Genomic DNA, 14,556 nt, shown 5'->3' with positions numbered 1-14,556 from the left:
AAGAAAAGAAAAAAGGGGGCCGTCAGCTATAGCCCTACTGACGATTCTGGCTGACGGTCCCAAGACGAAACACGCACATCTTCTTTTCCTCTTCGATCTTTAACGCCAATCCACCTGCCCCGCACAGTACTCCAAAAAGCGTGACCGGCCCGAGGGATTACGGTTATGCCGGAGGCGACGGGGCAAGATCCCTCTTTACGTTCCGGAATCAATCACCAATCACCATCTCGGTTTCGGACCTAACACCACCTTTACCCTCTCCATTCATTTTTCGTCAGAGTCATTTACTCCCTGTGCACCGTTTCAACGTGTTTTCACATTCACATTTTCTGGGAAGCATCCAAAGTATCGCCAAGTGTTTCCGAATGTTTGTTCGGGGTGAGTTAAGCAAAATGTTCCCGGCAGGATATAATACTCGCTAGGAAAGACCTGGCCTATTTGAGGGGGCATTTTTCAAAACCTTGCACTGCTCAAAGTATTACACATATACCAAGTATGCTCTTCAGTACTTACTTGTCTAACTATGTACAAAACGTCACTTCACGTTACTTGTATTCATAAGTACAAAATAAATGTTTAACCTTTGGAGGGCCGGGCTGGCCACTATAGTAGCCACCTAAGAATTTGGATACTTTGCCGGCCATTTTGGTGGTATACATGCACGAATTTTAACTAAATAAAATTTACAATTTCAGTGAAAAAATTCTGGCCCTCTAAGGGTTAATACTTCATGTGTATACATCTGCCATTAATTAGGTGTAGCTTGCAACCTGTTCGGCCTCGCTTCCACAAACTTCTTGATAGTTCCCGGAGAAACTGTTAACCAGTCTTATAGTCGTGTCTTCTGTAAGTCAGATCTATTGATTGTTTTCTTTTCGTCATCTAAATCTTAATATACCTACATATGCCCAAGGTGTCACATGAAGTTATGGTTTGACGATTGTGTTGCTGTAGGAAGTTGCTTGAGTAGGTACATTGTAGAAATTGCAGTCCCGTTGAAAGCAGTAGCTTTTGCTTATACCTAATTTAGCTAGCCAAAAAATCAATGGGATTTGTCGTTTGAAAATGACTTCACTCCCGTTTTCATGGCTTCGGAATTAAGCCAATGGGATGTGTAGTATTGAAACTGTAACTTTAACTGAAAATTGTACAAAAGTCCTCGCGCTTGGTCTCGTTTTCACCAGAAGAATCTCGCCAATCCATTGATAATACTTTCATGAAAAATAATAAAAAGGAAGAATAATCTTTGTAATGACTATTTCGGTCGGCCTGTTCTTTGTAACTAGTAGCAGATCACGCATTCCAATGATTCCCAATTAGATTAGCGAGACGTTCGTGACACGTCCATAGAGTTCGTGTTACATCATACCGATATGTACCCAGGCTTACTCAAACGTTACCGTTCAGAACTCAATTGGAGCACACGTGCTTTCTGAGAAAGAACATTGAATATGTTTGTTATTAATTGGCCGATGGGGAAATTATTAAATTAACTTTGATCAACCGATATTTATAAACTGTTTTCTTTTATCCTGAGTCCACCAATGCCAAGGAGGTCCAACTATTCATTTAACTCTCTGTTTTCGTAAGTGCCTACGTCAAATCTTTGCCGCTGAAAGCACTGTATAATTTTTTAAACAATTTAAAACAGTTTCAATTTAATTTTATTCGCATCGCCAAGCACGTTTAGCCTGAAAACGGCTGGAAGGAGGAAGCATCTCCACCGAGCATCTACTTACTACAGAATTTTTACTAAAAAAAGTTTCATTCAAGCGTGAAAAATCCATTTGGCTCACAGAATATAAAACTGTATACAGTGGTCCCTCGTAAAATGCGTTCGGAGTGCCTTTTGCTTACACCGAGAGAGCGTCCTTTCGTTCACGTGCAGACACGCGCATGCCCCTAACTAAAAGTGGTAAAGCCTCCATGCGGATTGTCAGTCATTAATGCAAAATTTTAATTTTCGAATTATTCATTGAATCGTCATGAGAGTGTTATCACATGGATTGGGGCGTCCCTTCCGATAGGTACGAATGAGACGAAATACGACTTCATCCAGACCATCTTCAATTATCTATATCTTAATATACAAAGGAGATAGTTTCTATATGTTTGTGTGTTTGTCTGTCGCCTAAAAACATTCGAACGATAAACTCTGGGATCTCGAAATGTGGTTCAGCTCATTATGTCTGATTAATCTAGATGAATGTGAACATTTTCAAAAAAAAAATTATAAAATCAGAATTTAAATTTTGGGCGAAGCCGGGTAGTAAAGATAGTATGTATATAAAGAAGAAGTACTGACTGACTGTCTGACTGACTCATCAACGCCCAGCTCAAACAGTTTAACCTAGGATAGTGAAATTTGGAACGTACATTGTTTTCTTATGACGTAGGCACCCACTAAGGAAGGATTTTTGGAAATTCCATCCCCAAGGGGGTGAAAAGGGGTAAAATGTATTTTCTCCGACTCCCTAATATCTCTTAGGCCTGGTTAGATATCAACTTGGTTCTTACTCACAAAGATTACCCACATAAATGTCTAAAACTCAATTTCAGGATTTTTCTCTAATCAACCCCTAAGGTGGTGAAAAGAGGTGAAATGTATTTTCATGGAACTTGGTTTTTGGTTCGAAAGGTTGCCCACATAAATGCCTAAAAACCAATTTCAGGATTTTGCCATAATCAACCCCTAAAGGGGTGGTGAAAAGGGGTGACATGTGTTTTCATGGAGTCCTTAATATCTCTTAGGCTTGAAGCGAAGCGCGGGGATATTTTGCTAGTACGTAATATGCGGTTGCTTTACAAAATTCAAAAGTCAATCGAATTTCGTCCAATTAAAAATAGTCTCAGTGTCTGTCTCCCCTTTTCTCTTCCTTGACAAAGAGGCAAACTAGCCGACTGTGGGAAACAAAGAAAGTTAGAAGGCGCCGAAGAAAGAAAATCGTTGGAACGAGAAAGTGAAGAAAAGGAAGGCGATATGTTTCCATTAGGAAAATCTTTGTGAACAAAGTTGGTAATGAAATTAGGTCGAGATCACGTATACGCCTGGAAATCTGAGAGCACCCACCCATAAATCTATGAAATCTATAGTTGATACGCCGATACGTGTGTAACCCAGACCTAACCCACCCATAAATCTGTGAAATCTATAGTTGAAACGCTGATGCGTGTGTAACCCAGACCTAACCCACCCACAAATCTATGAAATCTATAGTTGAAACGCCGATGCGTGTGTAACCCAGACCTAACCCACCCATAAATCTATGAAATCTATAGTTGAAACGCTGATGCGTGTGTAACCCAGAGCTAACCCAGACCTAACCCACCCATAAATCTATGAAATCTATAGTTGAAACGCTGATGCGTGTGTAACCCAGACCTAACCCACCCATAAATCTATGAAATCTATAGTTGAAACGCTGATGCGTGTGTAACCCAGACCTAACCCACCCATAAATCTGTGAAATCTATAGTTGAAACGCCGATGCGTGTGTAACCCAGACCTAACCCACCCATAAATCTATGAAATCTATAGTTGAAACGCTGATGCGTGTGTAACCCAGACCTAACCCACCCATAAATCTGTGAAATCTATAGTTGAAACGCTGATGCGTGTGTAACCCAGACCTAACCCAGAACTAACCCACCCATAAATCTATGAAACCTATAGTTGAAACGCCGATGCGTGTGTAAGCCTAAACAAGTGGGGGTCGTGTCTGTTGTGAGTAGCGAGCCGGAGAAGTGACGCCAAGAGGCTTAACCCTCAAGTGGCGTCGTGAAGAAGACTTACATAAATGGCGACGTGGGTCCACTGGACTGACTAGAGTACTAGAGTGTCGAAAATATAAGTTGTACTTGTGCGAGCCGCACGTCCTCTTGTAAGCGGATTTATCATTTGACTCCAGCAAGGTATTGATTTGGGCTTGGCGGCGCGATGTTCGCAATGTTTTTGTTCGAGGCTTAATAATACTATAGCTGGGCCCACTGTGCCCAAGGTGTCACATAATTGCCACCCAAGGGTCAAAGCAATTCCCTAGATTCTAATCCGTCTCGCAAACCCCGAAACAATTTCATTGCAACTTCTCTGTTTTTCTACGATTACAAAACGAGCATTGTTTGTACAAAATAACAATTGCACTGAAAGTAGAAATAGATGTTACGCAGAAGTTATTAGAGCAAATTACTTTTCACAATTTACCAAGAAAATTACATAGATAGGTATACACATTCTTTTTGAAGTAGGAAAACTTATGAAACCTAGATTACTCAAAATATAAATTTTGATACTAAAAACTGTTACTTAACAGAGATTTATAATTGAAGACGATTATAATTTTAAACAATATTAATATATATATATATGTGTGTGTGTAAAGACCACACTAACATATATATATTGATATTAATATTGTTTAAAATTATATTACACACTAACATACATATATTAATATTAATATTGTTTAAAATTATAATCCTGTACAATTATAAATCTCTGTTAAGTAACAGTTTTTAGTATCAAAATTTATATTTTCAGTAATCTAGGTTTCTAGGAGTAATATGGTAAAATAATAAAGTTTTTAAAAATTTCTTCTGACCCTCTCAGAAGCTTCCAAATAGTTTAAAAGAATTTCGTCTAAAATTTTGTTAAAATATGTTAAGGATTACAAATCGCTCAATGGCAATGAAATATTACTACTTTGGTATAAATTGATAGAAATTGGCAAAATAATTTTATTAACTTTTAAGTGAGAGTATAACATTAAAATTCGAGCACACATCGCATAGACGAAGCGAGTTTATAACGAGTGTGTACTGCATTGTGTTGCGGCATAAGGCATTATATGCACATTTAAATTTCCCTCATCAGCAGCTCTTGAATCAGATGCAGACGCAAACTCTGACGCACATTCAACTGCGGTTGTTAAACGCATGGATAAAAGCAAGGTTTCGGGTTCTGATATTTAAATATAGGCCCCGTTTCATTAAAATTGACAAGTGACAATTATAGAAAGTCGCAGTTGCCAAACTTGTGGTGCATGCGAAATATAAAGTCCTCGAGCGACCTTTATATATCAAAATATTCAAATAAAAAACAAGAATATATTTTTTTGTCGAATAGAAAATTTTAAGAGGGTAAAGGCAATAAAAATTTGAAATTTGAAAAATAAGGACCACCCTAATGTATGTGTAAGAGTACACATATAAGGTGTTTTTAAATAACAGTTCAGGACTTACGGAGTGATTATTCTCTGCGCTGAGTAAAAAATACTGCATGAAAATAAATCGAAAATTCAACCCCGCCAGAGTTAGAAGCTATTTTCGCTACAGTAACGAGTGATTTCCCTGCCTCTATTCATTTCATGCGGAGTGAAAACAAAATATTCTACGTCTCCTACTTCCCTTCCCATAAATATTTCATACCTACATACGTACTTCGATCCAGTGAACCTTTTAAAAATTCTCGGTCTGCCCAAGGCAGGGATTTTCCACTTACCAAAGGCACCCTTGCAACACTGGCTTACAATATGTCACAATTATAGGAAAACAGTAATTATTAAAATATAACACGAATAAAATACAGTTGTTAACGTATTTAGATGTTCCGGTGCTTCCCAAGCCGTATGCACTGAATATTAACAGAAGAAGGCAATTCATTTAGTTGCGCAGAAATTACAATAAAAAGGTACTATAAAAGAGAACACCATTTGAAGAGTGACAGATCGACGGAGAAAAATGACGCGAAGAAGCAAAATCTGGATAAAGATAAGGACAGAGCAGAAGGGGGAGGACAGCAGAATGTAAAAGCACCGTAGGTGGGGTTCGTGGGAGTGGTGAAACAGGGGAAGGAACAGAGAGCGAGGGAGGGAGGGAGAGGGAGCATGAAATAAGAGCACAATGTAGTCATAATGGAAGCGCAGAGATTTAACAACGTTACAATGAACGAACAAGTGTTTCCTGACCCCGTACCTGGGCCCCCATCCCTGCTGGTGCCGCCAGCAACCCAGGATCGCAGATTGAATTGTAAAATAACCGAGAGGGGAACAATGCGCCTCGGTACAACATTGTGTTTGCATTTAAATAATCCGTTAGCCCGTGGGTACGCTTATCCTTGCGACTTCGTCCCCGCCTACCCACTGCCGCATGCAAGTTGTATCTTGTCTGTTCCACTCTGCTTGCGCTACATCCCGGGTTTCATGGTTGTTTCTCATAGAAGCGGGATGCATTATTCGATAACTGGAAGGAGTAAATAGACGGCGAAGTTCCCGTACGCTGTTACATCTTAATATATAAAGCGGAAAGCTTCTAATATGTTTGTGCGTTTGTCAGTCGCCTAAACACTTTCGAACGATAAACTCTGGGATCACAAGATCTGCCTCAGCTCGTCATGCTTGACTAATCCAGATGATTGTGACTATTAAAAAAAAAAATTAAAAACAGAAATTTTTATACTTTTTTTTATAGCATTTGTTATTTCTCCCGGATTTACTATTATTATCACTATTACTACTACCGTTATAACAACTATATTCTTTATTATATAGTACTAGCTTTAATACTCTAAAATTTAGATTTCGATTTTATAAAAAAAAATTAAAAAAAGAAATTTTTTTAATTTATATTATATTATTTTTTTATTATATAGTACTAGCTTTAATACTCTAAAATTTAGATTTTGAATTTATAAAAAAAAAAATTAAAAAAATTTTTTTTAGAGTATTAAAGCTAGTATTATATAATAAAAAAATAATATAATATAAATTAAAAAAATTTCTTTTTTTAATTTTTTTTTATAAAATCAAAATCTAAATTTTAGAGTATTAAAGCTAGTGTTATATAATAAAATATATAGTTTTTATAATGGTAGTAGTAATAGTGATAATAATAGTAAATCCGGGAGAAATAGTAAATACTATAAAAAAAGTATAAAATAGGTATAATAGTCAAATATATTCATACCAAACACAGTTGCTGTCTTCAAGAACAAAGGCTCGTTTGCATTTTGGCACTGCACTCTCCACTTATTTTTTCGTGGCGTTAATATCGAAACTTTTCGTGAAACTACTTCTGAAATCGCTCGAACACATTGTGCAGGAGATCAACTTAATATAACTACCCCAATTGAAATTTCGGGGATAGCGTTCTACAATTAAACAAACCTGTCGAATAGTTAATAAAGCAGGAAAGAGCTTTGGGAAGAGCAAAGGTACGTTCCGCTGCTTTTATAGACATTAGTCAAGCTTTTGACCCTGTCTGGCATACAGGCTTGCTTCATAAAATTAAACGAAACCTCTCTCTCTCATAACTACCTTCTGCTATGGAAATCTTACTTGCAGAAAAATTAACTGATGTGAATCCGAATGGATGTTACTCCAAATGCTATCCCATTCAAACTAGAGTTCCACGAGGCAAACCGTATTCCCTAGCGAATATAATGGTCTAATAGCCGCACACGTCGATGACATAGAAATTTTAGCGGTGCACGAAAATCCAGTTGAGGCATCAAGGTTTATTCAACTAGGGTAAACTGCACTAATGCTGGCACTGCACTAATCATTGGCACCCCTGATTAAAAAGTTAAATATTAAGGAAGTACAAGCTTAGAAAGTACTTTTTCACAATTTCTTATTATTGTTTCACTACAACACTGCAAGGTACAGTAGTTGAACTACACATTTTACATTTGGCAACGCCGCAAAGTGGGACGAAGGGCTGAGTTTTAGGTGTTTTCTTAAAATTTTGATAAGGGGTAGGTAAGCATACTCTGTCGCTTTATAACTAAGTAATGGATTGAAATATAGATTTACTAAGTGTTGTAGGTATTTAATAGAGAATGAAATAGTCTGTTTAAACACTTCAAACTTCGTTATGTAACCTCAAATTTTAGGGTGCCAATGATTGTACTTTTATGCCTATTTTTGTTTTTTATTGAATATTTTTAAAATAAAAGACTTAATGGGTACTAGGGAAGTTTTATTTTAATGAGAAATCCATAATCATTGATAATAACTGAAAATTAGGACCATGTACAAACTTCACAAAAATATATAGATATTCCAATTCGCATTTCTGCTTAGGGTGCCAATCCTTGTATAGTTTACCCTACCTCTGGCTGAAGTAAAGAAATGAACACAAAAATGAAGATTCAGAATAAATGCAAGTAAACCTACGTTCACTATTTTTATTACAAAAGACATTATATTCTAAGCCCAGTAATTAAAACTAAGCAATGAGATTCTAACAATTAAGGACAGAGTAAAATACCTTGGCCTTTATATAAATAAAAAACTCACCTAACAATATCGTCCATTGGCCAAAAGAAAACAGATAAATTTAAAAATGAGAAAAATGAATTTGGTAATTGGATGTAAATTCACTCACCCTATTTTTTACTCACACTGAGCAATAAAAATTTACTCTACAAAGTAACGTTAGTTCCTATCTGAATAAATGGCAGACAAAAATGAGAGGGTATAAATATAATAAACATAAAGTATCCCCCAACGTTTTCAAAATAAAACGAATCTCTATGCTAGCAACGAAACCCTTCACCAAAATGATTTACACACTCGAGTTACGTTCAGGATAAAGTGAAAAAAGTGGTTATATCTCACAAGCACAGGCTAATCAACCCACCAAATATACTGCCCAGCAACTTGATCAACCAAACGACATTTTTTGTTAAAAACCCTAGAATATTTGTGTTAAAAACGTTCCCCAATATTTTGAAACTTTGGATGTTAAAAAACGTACGTGTCCTTTATTTCTGTTTGTTCCATAAAACTACAAAGTTTTATTGAAACTTGGATGAAGAAAATAAGGAAAACACCTACGAGTAAGTGAAATGCTAAGAAATATGGTTTCACTAATCACTTCTAAATATTTAGTAAAAACTTTAATCACCCATTGAACGAATGATAATTCATTGTAATTGACATGCTGCAATCTTCAAAATTTCCTTCATTTTATGGTACATGTGATTGTATGTATCAAGAATAATAGCTTCAAACACGACTAGCTTAATTAAGGGTTCCTATTTACGAGAACCCAATTTTTCGTTTCCGTGAATTCAATTATATCCACCGATTAAGATTGTATCTCCACTTTTGAGGCACCCTGTACCAAGATTCAGCTAGCAAGCCCTGCGTCTCTTTACGTACAAAAGAAACAAGCATTTCCTCCTTTCAATTATTACTTTCCACTTTTCTGCTGTCTTGCCCCGTCTTCTCCACGAAGATCCACATTTAGGGCTGTTTAAGTGACACGTTTAAGCGGCTTCCTCGGGCGAATTTAAAGGGCTGAAGGGGCGCGGAAGCTAGGCCCGTGCGGCCGAGATCTTTTTCGTTCGCGTCCTCGTCCACACAATGAACGGTGAGCCGTGTTTCATTATCAGGGCTCAATTAGCTAATGGAGCCGGCGTAAGTAGACGAACAAACACCGCGATCATTAGTGGAACGTACGCGGCCGTTTCTAGTTTGCACTAATTGTAAGTAGCAAGTAATTAATGCGGTCGATTCGAGTCCGATCTGTCGAACCACTGACCACCGGAATCCAGTAACAGGCGGGAGGGGGGTGACTCGAGGAAATGGTCGACGGATGCTGCAGGTGGGATCGTGGATGGGGATGGCAGGAAGGAGGGGATTGTTCCGGCTCGGGCACCGGCATTGTTTCACGGTGGATGAGAATTTAATTTGCGCGACGAAGCGAGCACGAGGATGGGAACATGGACGACAAGGGGGGGGGGGGGATGAGAGGGACGGCCGGGAAAGGAGAGAAAGAGACGGCAAGGGTGGAGGGGGCTGGGAAGGGTGAAAGTGGAGGGTCGGATGGGTGCTGCCTTGTTTAAGCGTGGGTGGGGGGTGTCAAATTGAATTACCCCCTGGTTCCACGGTCCCCGGGGACGTTTGCTGGAACGCTAGCGCTCTCTGTGCTTTACGTCAGAGCTATACCCGCTTGTAGATGAGTTTTATCTACGTACACCGCTGTACGTACACCCATACCCGGGCGAACGGTATACAGGGTATACCTTCATGGAGGCGTTTTCAATTAAAATCAACACCGAGGGTTGCTTCGGTCTCTCCTTCCATCCCTTTTGCATTTTCTCTCTCTTTGTTAGTCTATCTATCGACCTCCCTCCCTCCTTCTCGCATACCTGCGCAAAATCAAATCCGTCTGTCTCCTTTTATCGTTTTTTTTTTTTTTTTTTCACCGTCTCTTGCCTCGGCTTTGTCTCCCTCTCTGTCCCTCTCCCGCTCGCTAGTTTTTATTTCGCTGTTCTCCTCCTCCCTCGTATCCCCGACGTTCCTCCATGAAAAATTCACAATCTCAGTGAATTCTTCGGCCCGCGTTAAACTAATGGAAGGAGTTTGTAGCCAGTTGGCTTGGTACACTTATTAGTACTCCATCCCCCATTTTCCTGCGAGAATCTTCACCGCTTCGACTAACGTAAAACGACCAGGGACCCGACGCTCGGTTCCGTTCCACTCACTTCTTTCCGGCTCCATCCTTTTCTCGCTTCTTCCTGCTTCCCCATTCACCCTCCACACCTCTGCAAGACTCGGAGGAAACGCTCGAAAGAATTCGTAGCTCAGGACGCTTTAGACGGGGAAATGTTGCCTTTTACTAAGCAGATGGCAGGTTGCAGTAGCGATCTGAAGAGCATAATAGAGGTGTACGTTATGCAAACTGCTTGAGAAAAAAAAACACTAAGTGCCGAAAATCAAATTTTTCTGGGAAGAGACGAGACTTCCCTGACTTTAAATCATTTAGGAAATTTGATTGCTAAATTTGAATATACAGTAACACAAATTTTCTATTTTTAGCATTAAAAGAATTGTAATTGGAGAAAACCCTGTATGTGCCACCTCTCAGTTGTAGAGAAAACTGAATGTGCCATTCATTTAAATTCGCAAGCACTGTAAGTGCGAATCCTGTTTGTCCTTAAGTAGATATATAATTGACTCTTTGGGGAGACCGGGGCAAAGTGGGACGAAAAATGTTTGAAGTCGAATAAAATTTTTCCCTTTCAATAAAAATGTGTGAAAATAGATTAATAATATAATTTAAACATTACTATTGATAAATAACGAATATCAATACTTAAAATAAACTTAGAGTAGGTATATTAAAATTCAACTTGAAAAGGAAATGCAAAATCGACCACTTTACCCCATATATGGGGTAAAGGAAGGATATAATTATAAAATCAACTTTATTAGAACTTTTAAACTATTTAAACTATTTTTTTTTAAATATATTTCATTAATACAAGCTTAATGTTAATAATTTGTACTTTGTAACTTTATACTTTGTGTTACTAGTCTAAACTCATTTTCTTCTGAAAATGTGTTTTTAAAGGAACTTTGTTTACATGAACAGTCTGACATATTATAAATAAAACAAATACATACATAATTTTTAATAAAATACGTACTTATAATATCTAAATAAATTTTTCAACAAAAACATATATTTTTCTATCTAAATTTTTTTCAAATGGGCTTCAATAATTTTTGGCAGACAGGTTGGTAAAAAAATGAATTCATTTATTGACGTAATGAAAAAAATGAATTCATTTATCGACGTAATGAAAAAAATGAATTCATTTATTAACGTAATGAATGAAATGAATTTATATTACCTTATATATTGAAAATAATTATTTGCGAGGACGCTGGAACCACCACGCCGCGTCGGTTCCCAGGTAGCTGACATGTTAGGTTATTGCGCACATCACTCGCGCATCTTTTCTTTGCAGCTCAGTTTACCCCGGTCACTTTGCCCCGAATGTGTACTCAGTGGAAAATTAATTATTTAATAATGTTAGGATTAATGTTTTCTCAAACGCGTGTACATGTATGTTTATAAGCTTGTTATAAACACGCAGAAAAAAAATGGAGTTAAAATAACACATTTAAGACTCATTTATCCAAAAAGCTAAATTGAAAAAAAAAACAATTGGAAGTCTCTAAAACTTCATTTTTAATTTTTTAAAGAATTTCTATTTTTCGATACCTGAATGTGCATAATTATCATTGTCGTATTACATACATTTATTACGTCACCAAAATTTGTAAATGTATTCTATTGTTAAAGAATAAATTAAGTAAGCTCATTTTACCCCGGGGTTCACTTTGCCTCGGTCTCCCCTACATTGTTTTCTACAAAACTGGTGGCGTTGGACGCACCAGCGCTACCATCTTTTAGCACTGGTCACTTATTTACAAAAGGAAATTGCATTAAAATTCTATACTATAGTATTACCACTGGCGCGTAGAACATTTTCCAATAAATTTTTTTTTTCAATTTTGGCACTTACAGTGTTTTCTACAACGACTCTTCAATTATAGACACAGCACGTGAAAGAATACTACACAGTAGAAGTGAACTATTTCCGCCTGGGGCTGTACTTCCGAAAGGGACCGGTGGCCGATCGAGATGAGACTTGGTGGGTATTACGAGGGGTGTGGAAAGACCCCAAATATAAAATTTTAGCTTCGGCAGTTAATGCGTTCAAAAGATACAGGGGTAATTGTGCATAAAAGGGTAGACCTTACCGATTCTTTTTAATCACTTTACCACGGTCCCTGCTCTTAACAATATTTCAGTTGACCTATATCGACACAACGCTTTCCACTTTCCAAATTGTCCCGGGTATTAGTATTGGTTGGGGCTAGATTAGTGCGGGAGGCGCGTAAAGCATGTGAATTTGGCGATGCTAAACATGAGACTGAGGCTACAAAATTTCAAAATTAAAAAATGGGGGGACCCGAGGGTTCCCGGGTAGGGGGCCAACTACCAACGTCCAAAAAAATTAACAACATTTTTTATTCTATTTCGGAAACTACTAAATACCCGAAGCTACAATTTTAAATTTAGAGTCCACACCCTCTCCCCACCCCTTCCCCCAAACCTCATCTCGATCGGCCACTGGTCCCTTTCGGAATAATATCCCCGCCTGGACTTGCATGCGAGGGCCAATCGCATGGTACGGCTGTCCTTTTCATCGATCATGTGAAGCCGTTTAGTTTATATTTCCCGAGTCATTTCACCGAGTATAATTAGGTTACGAAAAACAAAAGAGCAACTACTAAGGAATTATGTAATAGGACGTTACAGCTGCACCCCGTAGAAAACGCAAAAGCTTTTCGTTCGATCCAATACAACTCGAAACTTGTTAGGTATTTTTGCCAGACGCTGTTGCATATAGTAACTGATTCTAATCCCTAAATCGACCTGAAGAATATGTAATTCCAGGCATTCAACTCTCCATGAGTACGTAGAATATACTCCGAAAGTTCATTCTCCTATTTTCCAATTACCCTAAGTAAGTAAAGGGTTAAAGTACTTTAAAAAATACTCTTTAATTCTATCTGTAAGATACCTTGCTAAAGAAGCTGCTCTGTGATAAAACTTGAAAACAGACTCGCTTGCTCACTCTCGTTTACCACCCGACGGTTAATCCTCGCCACGTGGGCGATCCAAACTAATTAGTATGTACCTATGTATAATCCCTTATGCGTTTGCAATCCTTCGCAAACACATTCGCTCGTTTTAACAGTCCCTTGCTGACTAGATGACTCCTACTTCCTTATTAGAGTAATAAAATTAGGCTAATCAAGGTACCAGAGGCGCTAAGGCCTTATATTTTGTGAAAGGCGTTTACATCAGTACACAGACAAGGGTTTGGTGAAAGTTCATGACCTTAGCTCTTTGTTACTGCTTGAGTAAGTCAGGCTTTGCCAGACTTTGAACAATCCATTCGTGGCTTAACTTACAATAGCCTTTAAGACTAACAAGGGAAGGTCCCGAACCCGAAGTTTCAAAAAATTCTGAAACTTTGTGAATATGTAGGGGATTTCCGCGTGATTACAACGCAATTTTTGTTTGCTGCCCAAATTCACTCGAAGGGGGTGAAATTAACACCTGAAAATTCAGCTATTTTCAGATTTTGTGTTATAACTCGGGAACTGTAAGGGGTAGAAAAAAAGTTTCAGGAAAAAAATTACTTCTTTTGATTAGATCTATCATTTGGTAAAAAAATTATTTTACAGTTCACGAGTTATAACACAAAATCAGAAAATAACCGGATATTCAGGGGTCAATTACACCCCCTTAGAGTGAATTTGGGCAGCAAACAGAAAAATTAAAATTTAAACTAGCATTTCAAAATGACGTAAAAAGAATTTTTAAAAATTATTACATACAACGATAGTTTTTAGTATAATTTTTTTTTTAATTTAAATAATTTTCCTACTATTTTTAAGTCATCCTGAAATTTCCTATAAAAACTTGACACATTTGGTACTTTCACCCTAAAGCGCCCCAACATGCTTCCTAGCGGCGTTACTGTCTCCTCGGAGACAGGGTAGTAGGAATCGTCCCACCTTAGCTGAAGGTGTAGCGTTGGAGGGAGAACCGAAACATGTGTTTCAGGAGTGGTTTTCCCCTACTTGCGAAGGCCTGCTGTACCGCGATCGCCTCTTACTCTACCTACCATGAATTACGTAGGTAATAATGGCAAAAGTGTATGAAACCTTTTGAAGCTTACTTTAA

Source organism: Andrena cerasifolii, chromosome 6 (genome assembly GCF_050908995.1).
Source record: "Andrena cerasifolii isolate SP2316 chromosome 6, iyAndCera1_principal, whole genome shotgun sequence".
NCBI lineage: Eukaryota > Metazoa > Arthropoda > Insecta > Hymenoptera > Andrenidae > Andrena > Andrena cerasifolii.
This window is presented reverse-complemented; position numbering follows the sequence as displayed.